The sequence below is a fragment of the Propithecus coquereli genome, unplaced genomic scaffold, assembly GCF_000956105.1.
Source record: "Propithecus coquereli isolate 6110/MARCELLA unplaced genomic scaffold, Pcoq_1.0 Scaffold102, whole genome shotgun sequence".
Taxonomy (NCBI): domain Eukaryota; kingdom Metazoa; phylum Chordata; class Mammalia; order Primates; family Indriidae; genus Propithecus; species Propithecus coquereli.
In genome coordinates, this window is record NW_012134081.1 from 1580782 (window position 1) to 1591969 (window position 11188).

Consider the following 11188-nt stretch of genomic DNA (forward strand, 5'->3'; position numbering starts at 1 on the left):
CTCTGTATCGTTCTAATTTTGGTATATGTGCTGCCGAAGCGAGCACCAAAATAACTCAACAGAAGGAATTCAATACAGGGAAATGCTTACAAGGTTAAACTGATGAACGTGCAAGAAGGGAATATGAAAGTATCACAGAGATAGTAACTCCGGGCAGCAGCTACCACACCTAGGAATGAGAAACGTAGTAGGTGATCAGCACCTTTGAGGAGGGAGCTGCCCAGCTCTTTCTGGTACCTTTCAAAGGAGCACCATGGGAATGGTTCTGGGAGCACCGAAAGGACATGCAGACTGGAAGTGAAACCGGCTGCTCTCCTCGGGCCCAGTGTTATTGCTGGTGTGATACAGACAGGAACGGCAAGCAAACAGGAGGTGGGACTTTCCTCTCCTTTCTTGCCTTCCAATATCCCTCTAGTAAGAAATGTGAGTCATAATGCAGAATGTGGAAGAGTAGGTTTGGAGACAGGAGACAAGAGCTGAATAACAGTCATATCAGGGAAAGGGGGTGCAGACACTTATTCTCACCTTTTATGGATTTCTGCATTATTTGAACTGGGTCTGCAATGACCAAGCCTTATTTAGTTTTCATTGAGAGATGATTCACGCACCCCTTTAAAGTATAAAATTCAGTGGGATTTTTTAGTATAGTCACAAAATTGTGTAGTTATCACCACAATATAATTCTGGGATATTCTCATTGGCCCGAAGAGAAGTTCCATACCCTTTAGCCATTACCTCCCATCCCCCACACCACCTCCCCCTGGCCCTATGCAATCGTTAACTTAGTCTCTGTGTCTGTGGATTTGTCTATTTTGGACATTTCATACAAATGGGATCATGTAATATGTGGTCTTCTTTGTTTGCTTTCTTTCACTTAGCAAAATGTGTAGCATGTATCCCCATACTCCATTACTTTTTATGGTTGAATAATATTCAATTATATGGACATATAACATTTTGTTTATTCATTTATCAATTGATGGACATTTGGGTTGTTTCTGTACTTGGCTGTTATGAATAATGCTGTTGTGAACATTTATGTACAAGTTTTTGTGTGACCATATGTTTTCAGCTCTATTTGTTATCTACCAAATAGTAGAATTTCTGGGTCATATAGTAAGTCTATGCTTAACATTTTCAGAAACTACTAAACTGTTTTCCACAGTGGCTATACAATTTTATTAAAACATCCCTACCAGCAATGTATGAAGGTTCCAATTCTGTACTTCCTCACCAAAACTTGTTATTGTCTGTCTTTTTGATCATTGCTATCCTAAAGCATGTGAAGTAATAACCCATTGTGATTTTTTCCTGTAAAATGAAATTACACATTGTTAATAACCATGGGATATTTTCATGTGCTTGTCTACCATTTGTATATATTTTTTGGAAAAACATCTATTCAAGTCCTTTGCTCATTTTTTAATTAAGTTGTCTTCTTGTTGCCGAGTTGTAAGAATTCTTTATATAGTGTGGATACTAGACCTTTTTCAGATACATGATTTACAAATATTTCTTTCATTCTGTAGGTTGTCTTTTTATTTTCTTGATAATCTCCTTTGATGTAAAAAGTTTTAAATTTTGATTAAGTCTAATTTATCTATTTTTTCCATTTGTTGCTTCTGTTTTTGGTGTCATATCTCGAAATCCATTACCTAATCCAAGGTCTTGACAATTTTTATCTATTTTCTTCTAGGTGTTTTATAATTTTAACTCTTACATTTAGGTGTCTGATCCAGTTTGACTAAATTTTTGTAGGTGGATATCCAGTTGTCCCAGTGTCATTTGTTGAAAAGGATATTCTTTCTCTATTAAATTATCTTGGCACCCTTGCTGAAAATGACTTGATTTCTAGACTCTCAATTCTATTACGTGGATCTATATGTTTATTTTTATGCTAGCATCACATAGTTTGATTACGGTAGCTTTGTAACAAGTTTTAAAATCACAAGGTATGAATCCGGCAACTTTATTCTTCTCTCTCAAAATTGTTTTGGCTATTTGGGGTGCCTTCCATGTCCATATAAATTCTGGGATGAGCTTGTTAGTTTATGCAGAAAAGGCAGCTGAGATTTTGAGAGGAATTGCATTGAATACCATGCCTTACTTTTAGGAAATACAATGTTATTTCCATTTTGATCAGAAAGTCTATGTTTATCAAGATGCTAACTCTCTTGGTAACTGGCATATATTATAAACTGCATTAAATAAGATCAAATTGAAATCAAGATTTTGTCTCTCTTTTATAGGACATGTTATAATACATTGATAATTTTAAATTTATTTGAATGAAATAAATGTTGGAGAAACCTTGTGAGGACAGGGGACTATGTCTAGTTTTGCTGATCATTCTTTCCCCAGGCTAAGCCTAGAGCAGCCTATATATAGAGGGTGCTCAAAGAGTTGTCAAGAAATGTGGACATCTTCTCTAACAGGCCAGGGAACAAGAGCAGGAGGGTATGTGATCTTGAGCTGTCCAAGGTACTAACATGTATAAAAAGAACTCAGCTTGACCAGACGCAATAGTTTATGATTTCATTTATATGAAATGTTCAAAAGTCTAGGGGTGGAAATATGGAGTGACTGTAATTGGCATGAAGTCTCATTTTAGGTTGATGGAAATACTCTGAAATTAGATTGTGGTGATGATTGCACTCTGGAATTTTACTATAATTCATTCAGTTGTACACTTAAAAACAATGAATTTTATGGTATGTAAATCATATCACAATAAAACTGTCTGAAAGAGAACTTCAGCTTGTGACTGCAGCCTTAACCAATTTTCATTTTTATTGAGGAAAACGATGCAGATAACGCAGGTCAAAGGGGGCTATATTTCACAGGGGAAAAAAAAAGTGGAGATGGAGTGATTGAAAGGCACAGGGGTCTGTGCAAAGCAGCCGGGCCTGAAGCTCACAGCAAATGTGAAGGGGGATTGAGGGCCAGGAGTCCTGTTGGGAATTGGTCTAACTAGGAATACAAAGTAGGGAGTGGACACTAGGTTGAAAGGAGATGGGGGATTGGAAGCGTAGCCCATCCGCCCAGTTCTTGACAGTGAAGAAACAAAGAAGGTCATGGACTTGCTTTTCTGCAGTAGGAGGGGGACCACTTTTGAAATGCTCCAGGGCAGGGCTGGTCACCGTGGTGTGAAAACACTAGAGCAGCCGCCAGAGAAACGAGGCGGTGTGAAAACCTTCTAGTTAGGAGCCATCACGTCGCCGTTCACCCTTGTCAGCCCAGCCGCTGGGATGGCTCAGAAGGGAAAGAAAATGATCGGTAGTGGTCCCTGACAGATTACAAGGGAAGAAGTAAATGTTTGACAAATGGCTGCGGGTCATGTTGGCCGAGCTCTCTGACTCCCAAGCCTGCCCCTGATCTTGATGCCGGAGAGTTTTGCTTTTCTCATAGACTCTAAGTCTAAATTGCACACAAAGGCTTTCCTGCTTCTACACTTTCGCTCACCCCATGCTGAAATTGACCTGGCTTTCAAACATGGCTTCATTTATTTACAAGGCCAGCTCTCTTGGCATCCTTCAACTTGTGTGATGTGCCAGGAGCTATGCAAAAATCTTGCCACACTGTGCTCGTTCTCACACCAACCCAAGGAGTGAGGAGCTGTTGGCCCCATTTCAGGGATGAGGATCTAAGCTCAGCCATGGATTAACTTGCTGAGATCACACAGCTAACAAGCGGCAGTAGTGGGGCTGCAAGTTGGGTGGGTCTATGCCAAAGCCCATTTTCTCAGACACTGACCTGTCCCCTCTTTCCAAATATCGCCCTCTGATGCAAATCCTCACACAGAACAGAAGAGGTACCTGATATGAGTAAAACAAAGACCAGCTGTTTTGCCCTCTGCTCACCAGTTGGGCTGTAGGGGCCTCACTCTCTCGTGGCTGGGGCTGGGGCAGTGCTGGGAGTTGGGGCTGGGTCTCTTCACAGCAGCCTGCAGCCCTCAGAAGTGCTCTGGGTCCAGCTGGTTAGCACTTGCCAGTAAGAGAGCATCTCCTCACACTGATTGCAGCTGCGTAGACCTGGCAGCTGTCAGGCTCTCCTGAGTAAGGGCTTAAGGATCTTTTTTTGGTGACCAACTGGCCTGGTTTTGACCGTTACTGGGAGCAACTGGGCATCTGTGTGCTGGGTTATGTAAGCTCAAGTTACTCACTAAGCTTTCAGATTATCACCTAAACAATCACATGTGTGAAATTTAAATCTAACACTTGCACTTAAATTCAAACTAGAATGTTATGATAAAAACCTGCGGTCTCTGGCCAATCTGGGGAGACTTTGATGCCCAACAGAAGAAAGTCTTTTACCCCCTATGGTGTGGTAGTAAGATCAAATAGACAGCATTATCCCCATTTTATGGATAATTTGGATCAGAGGAGTTTCTATCCTGAGCGTGCCTGGCACCTTGTTTTATGTCAGTTTTACGTCATTGTTTATTGACTCAGTCACCCTATGGTCAGGGGAGAGAGAATAAAATATTGGTGTGATTTATGTAGTTTTAGGTATAATGTCCCTATTCTGTCTGGTTCACTGTGTTGGGAAAGTTTTCTTTTTTACTCTCTGCCCAGGTGTTGAATTCTTGACACACCCTTGAAGGATGCCTGCCCAGGAATGGCCTCTGGGATTATCTTGGTCTTGAATGGTGCAACCAGAGGTTGTGTGGTACCAACCGATGGTGTGGAGGCAACAGATGAGTGTGAGAAGTAAAAGCTCTCCCCCCAGCCCTCCTTGCAGGAACCATGCAGGAAGGCAGCGGGATGGGAAGCCAGGTATGGACACTGTGGCAGGGAAGTGAATGATGTCATCATTAGGTCCAAGAGTTGCATCTCCTTGCTATCCAGCTGTTTCCTAATGGCATTTTTTTTTCCCTCTTGATTTCTTCTCCCTTCTATAAGATAACTCAGTGTGGAATGAAGCCCAGAGACCAGGGTATGATTTGAATTGAGGTTTTATTATAAGTTATACTTTCAGTCTTTAAAATGAAGGTTTTTTTATATATTGTTCCACGTTATAAATAATTTGTTTTTATGAAAACTGCATATTTTAATATTTTAGTCATAACCTTTCAAGCCTCCTTGGGGAGACAGCTGCATTATTTTCATAGACCACACGAGGGCAGTGGTGTCACATGTAAAAGATGCCTGTCTCCTGCTTTCTGAACAGATGGGACATTTGTTAGACTTCACTGGATGTATTTTTCCTTTATTGAAGCACAGGGGAATTTCACATTTGCAGGTAGAATGGGGAAAGATAGTTAAAATTTTATACCGTATTTTTATCTCTTTGTTTATGCTGATAAAGGTAGGAAGGGCAGTTGATTTATCCTCCTTTTTGCTGTTTTGAGGGATCGATGTGCTAACAAGCTGAGGTGAGTGTTCATTACCACCGTGACCCTGGCAGAAGATGTTCTGTTGGTTTTACATTTAATTGGAAATGTCACAAAGATAATACATAAACGCATCTTTCCCCCAAACCCTTCAATACCCTTTAGATATGATTCAAATCCTGTTGTTCCTATTAGGTAATCTTTGCATTTAATCTTTCTCCACACCTATTGAATAGGGAGAATACAACCTTCCTCAGAGGATGAAACGATGTGATCTTTCTTACTACATGATCATAGAAACTCTGAAGTGTCCCTCTCACAGATGGTCCTGGTCCTGCTGGGTTCTTAATGTCCCTCTGGCTACTATGGGGTCTGAAGGTCTTAACTCAGAGCTAATCAGCTGACTCTTCCTAAGGCAGGATAATACAGAGGTTGCAACACAAAGGTGGACAGTTCAAGCATCTTTCCTTTCAGTGTATTTGGTTTTCCATGCTATATTGGCCTGCGCAGTTTTTTTTTTTTTAAAGAAAAAATTAGTTGCCAACACTTAAATGCAAAGAGTTCTCATTAAAGATCCAGGCTTCTTGCTTTTTTGGAAACATTGGACAGTGTGGTATTGTTAGCTTGCACAGCCCCTTGATGACAATTGGCAGCAGCCACCTTCTTTGTGGCTATGTGCAGTCACTACACACACGGGTCTCCCCTTCTGTTTCTCTGACACTAAGGGAATTGCTGTTTGTAATCACGTTTGCACTGTTTTTTTTACAATAAAAAGGAAAATGAGAATTTAATACCCATGCCTGTCTCAAAGTAGGAAAAAATGAAATATGTAGTGATGGAGCCACGTGCTCCGAGAAAAATGATCCTGAATGTAGATCTGCCTGCTGCCTGCAGCACTTAGAGGAATTTCCTGACCTCTCTGGTATTTGGATTTCAGGACCTGGGAGAGCTCCGCCATTGAAGGTGGGCCGGCGGCCTGAAGTTGGCCTCGGGTAAATCCCAAGGACGTTTGTCACTGGCGTGATCTTTTATCCTAGTGATTAAACGAGGAAAACCTCATTTAATCTCATAACAGCCCTGCGAGGTGGCCATTGCCTTATTTGGGCACACAGCTTAGCACTTTTGGGGCACGCATCAAGAGGTCGGCTACGCCCTCTTTCTTACTTTGCTCTGGGGAGACCTGTGTTTCCGGCTAATGCTCCTAGGGGCCTCTTCGCCATCGCTGCTGAGTAAGCTGGAGGAAGATCGGGCTAAGGAAGAGGAGCAGGGGCGGAGGGAAGCCGTTCGGATGCTGGGCTCTGACCCGGGCGCGTCTCCCCGCCTGCTCTCCGGCCTGGCGGTGGCAGCTGAGCTGTGCGTAGTGGGAGAGGCTGCAGGAACAGACAGGAAATCCATTCTTTTCTGCAGACACATCGTCAAAATGCCCAAAGCAAACAGCAGAGGAAGTTTGCTTTAATGGAGACGAACTCACAACTTTGCTCTTTCAAAGCCTCTGTTTACAAGTCAAAGCCGAGGCTCAGCTGGACTTTCTTCGCACACTCACCTCCAGAGGTGGGGCCCGCGGGCCTTTCGCTGCCAGGGACCGGCCACGGCTGCACCAGGCCTGATGACTGGTGTCTGCCGCTAGGGTGGAGAACCGGTTCTCTGCTTTTTGAGGAACCCGGGCTTCTCACCCCAGCCCTCTTGGGGTACAAATTTGGGAAACAGGGAGATGAGGAAAAAAGCCTGTAGATATGGTGAGTCCTGGAGTTGAGCATCGCGGGCAAAGAATGAGGTGACTCGAAAAAGAAACTGACAGGTGCTGGCCTTGGAAAATTGGGAAGCGCACAAAGGTGCTAAACTAGGCTGCTCAAAGAACAGAAGCCACCAACGATATCTCTAAGTGCTGGTGTTGGCTCTGTCACCTGAACGGTGTCCAATGTCATACCTGAATTGGGTGTATACTAGGTTAAATTAAAATAACTATAATAATAGCTGGTATCTGGGATAAAAACATGTTGCCTAAAGGTGGGGTTTAGTGAATTTTTAAAAACAGTATCACAGATCTTATGTAACTTTATATTCCACTAAATATTTTTCCTGTGGAGGAACCGAGTTAAAGGTGATGCTCTTTAGCTGACTAAGAGAAAAATAGAGACTCAGTGGTATCAGGACGAGATCATGGAGACTGGTTGAGTGGCTGGATCTTTTGCCCTGGAGAGGCTGAAGGCAAAGAGATGTTGGATGCGGTAGAATACTGTGGTGGAGGCCAAGGTTTCTGGAGGCAGCTGCATCTGGTACGGAAACCTGCTGTGATGCTTTCTAGTTGGGAATGTTGGACAAGTCTTTAAAACTTAGTTTCCTATTGCTAAAAAGGGGATGAGAGAGACTGAGCACTTTACCCAAGGTCACACTGGAGTAAATGACAATGCTGACGTTCAAAGGAAAATGTCTGATTTCAAAGCCCTGGCATTCCCCACTGCCACACACTTCCATTGAGTGAAAACCACAGCGGACCTCCCCACCCCCCTGCAGCCCACCCTCCCTAACAGTTAATCCTGGTGCAGATTTTGAGCTCTTAGATCTAGGGTATTCCATCTTTGCTGCTTATGCTATGATTTCTCAGTTCAGGAACCTCTCGTCTTTCTGTCCATTCAGGCTTTCCAGTTCCTTTTTAATCTGCCCCTACTTTTCTCCAACTCAATCTTCACCTCTTTACAACCATAATTCGTGGTTCATCTTTCTTCCTTTTCATGCCTTTTCTTCGGGGCATCCACAGTTTCTGTAACAGCCTTCTTTCTTCTGCACAAGTTTATGCGGTCCTATGCCCCTGCATTTCTCTAAACTATCTGTTCTATCCTAGAGTGTGTCCTGTGGGGTTCATTTGTCAAATAAGCCTGGAAAATGATTTCTTGTTTAAATGAAGTTTTAAGCTAATGTGCGTTATAAATACCACAAAGGATGCTATTGCTTGCAGGGTTTCTCAAACTATTTATACGTAGGAATTTAAAACTCACCCTTGCCCCCTCCCATCCTCCTTCCTTATCTTCCTCCCATCCTTTTTAATTTGCTTTTCCTTTTTAAAAAAAGATATGTTATGGGGCTAGAATGTCATGGTACATGTTTTGGAGGATACAGCTCTGACCATTATAGTCGAGGTTACTGAATTTCTAAGTAATGAGCCTAAGGCCAGACTCTGGGATTAATTCTTTTCCTAGTTGGGGTATGATGAGGGCCTCAATCAGCTCCACTGGGAACTCATACTTTACATCTAGAACTGTGCTCTTACCACCTCGCCTGATAGCCGAGAGCCTGTTTTATGAGGCTTTCCAGGAAGTGCATCCCTGCTTTGGGCTCCTGTATACTGTCCTAATCCCATTGGCCTTACTTGTCACTCCAAGTTCTGGCATCCTACCCTGCCCCCAAACTAGGCTCTGTATTGCTAGTCTCTCCTCATGACACTGCTTACGTTGCTCTCTATTTTCTCTCAATTTGCCTTTCCCAGTGGGCCCGCCTGGGTATCCCAGTCTTCATTCTTGGCTCTGTGCCTATCTGGTCCATCCTGACTCTTAGCCCAGTATTTACTATGATTTAGCTGTTGAACAGTCCAGGCTCTGGGGCTAGATGAACTGAGTTCAAATTCTGTTTCCACCATCTGGTAATTGTAAACCCTTGGGTAAATTACTTCACTCAGGACCTCAATTATCTCATCTATAAACAGGGTTAACGTCCTCATGCAGTTCTTATGAGGATTAAATAATACAGTCCATGTTATGTGCTTCTCATATCACGTGCCATAGAACAAGAGAACAGTCACTATCAGCTATTATATTACCTATGTTCCAAAGGCTTTTTTGGCCAATTTAGTCCACACTGAGCTCTCTGGTCTCTATATGTTTTACAGTCGGTGGTATCTCACACTTAGCACTTGATGTTGCATGTAACTTAATTATAGCTCCTCAATCTACATTTGGACTTAATTTTTTAAAAAATTATGGATAATTTCACGCATAGCCATAAGAAGAGAGAATAGGAGCATGGACCCTCCTATACTTGTCATAGAATTGGGACTTCTGTAATAGTTCTTTTCCCTCGGCTCTATTGTTAAATTCAATATTGTTCCACACACGGGTCACATGGCATTGGCCTTCACTGAGCATGAGCCACTCCCTATGTGTGAGGCTTTGTATAAAGAAGCCTCTGCTCAGGCTCTCTTGGAATACGGGAACACCAAAAAGGCTCTGTGTTTTTCTTTTTTCTAAGGAATGGGGAGATGTAAAATAGCACCCTACCATATGTGCTTCCTGGAGAATTCACTTCATTTTCTAAAACTTCACTCTCTTGCCTCCCCTTCTCAGTTCTTCAAGGGCTTGAACTGTGCTCAATTCATTTTTGTATCTCCAGTTCTAACAAAGCTTGGTGCAAAACAATGTTCGAGTGAATGTCTTCTCATTTTTTCTGAAGTTTTGTTAGAACTGCTTTCTAGTATCAGATTTGAATCCCAGTTCTAAACCTTGAGGCTTAAAGCTGCAGACTGAAGAAGACAAATCTCAGAGCTAAATCTCTCTCTCCGTCTTTCTCTCTCTCTTTCTCTTTCTCTCTCTCTCTCTCTTTTGGCACTGTGTGATTGACATCTGGGGACAGGGCATATTGACTTCTCTTAAGATGTTGAACAAAATAAAAACTATCTGCAGGAGGAAGCATGATCCTACATTTATTTCTGTGGCATCAGACAATGTCTCAGGAAACAGCTGTTTTGAGCTGTAATTCCTCTTGATGGCACTGGAGCCTTAAATATCATCACAAGTCCGGTCTTTCACACTCTAAATCCTATTATCTAGGTTAGCTCATCTGTATTCAAAAGATCAATGTTGCATTATTACAAAGATCCTTTCAAGTGTAAAAAGGATGGCACGTCATTACAGAAAGTAAAAGAAACTAATCAAACTTTCTTGGTGAAAGCATTGACTTTTTTAAGTAAAGGGCAAATTTAAGAATTTGAAAGTCCAAGATGCAAGAGAACTCAGTGGTTTGGGCTCGCTCTCACGTGCATCTGGGTCTTGGATAACCCAAAGAAGAAAGAAGTTCTCTTGAAAGAGTCTCAGTGCTCCCAGCTTCTCTCATGTCTTCTGTCACTGCTCGGTTGTGTATCGTGGAAAAAATGTACTGTTTGTGGGAAGACTCAAAGAGATAATCCGTGATGTGTGGTACATGGGCAACACTTGTATCGACCTGGTTAATAGAAATTGTTAGGAAAACACTGGTAAATATTATTTATTCGCTGCCTTAACTCTTCTTTCAACAGACAGTTCTTGTCTCTTATCATCATAGGTGGTGTTCTCTGGGTTGTGTATTAACATTCAGGATGTTTATTGGGGAGTGCTTTTGGGATTGACGCCAGTGGAAGGGAGAGGAAGGAAACAGGATAGGGGAGAGGGAGAGTGGAGGCACAATGCATGCCCAAGGATACAAACACAAGGACAAGGAGCTCTGGAGCTGGAATGGTCTTTCAGAGTTGTCTTCTCTGACAAGCAAACCACTTTGGAAAGGGAGCTTGACTTTAGCAAGGCACCGCTCTTTAGCTGGGGCAATCCCAAAGGAAGATGATTGCTAAGGACTGTTTGCTGGCAGCACTCCCAGCAGCCTGGATAAAATCCCTTTTATTTCTGGAAGTAGAATCTGGGCAGCACATCACAGTGTCTACTACTCTTAGTATCTTAAAAGAAAATGTTCATTGACCACCTTCTATGCACTAGGACTATGGAAGGGGCTGGGCCTTATGGTGATGAGCAAGCAACAGTCCTAGCCTTCAACGTATTTGTCATCAACCTCTTCTTGGTAAAATTTGTTGATTATTATGATTTTTTTTTTTTTTTT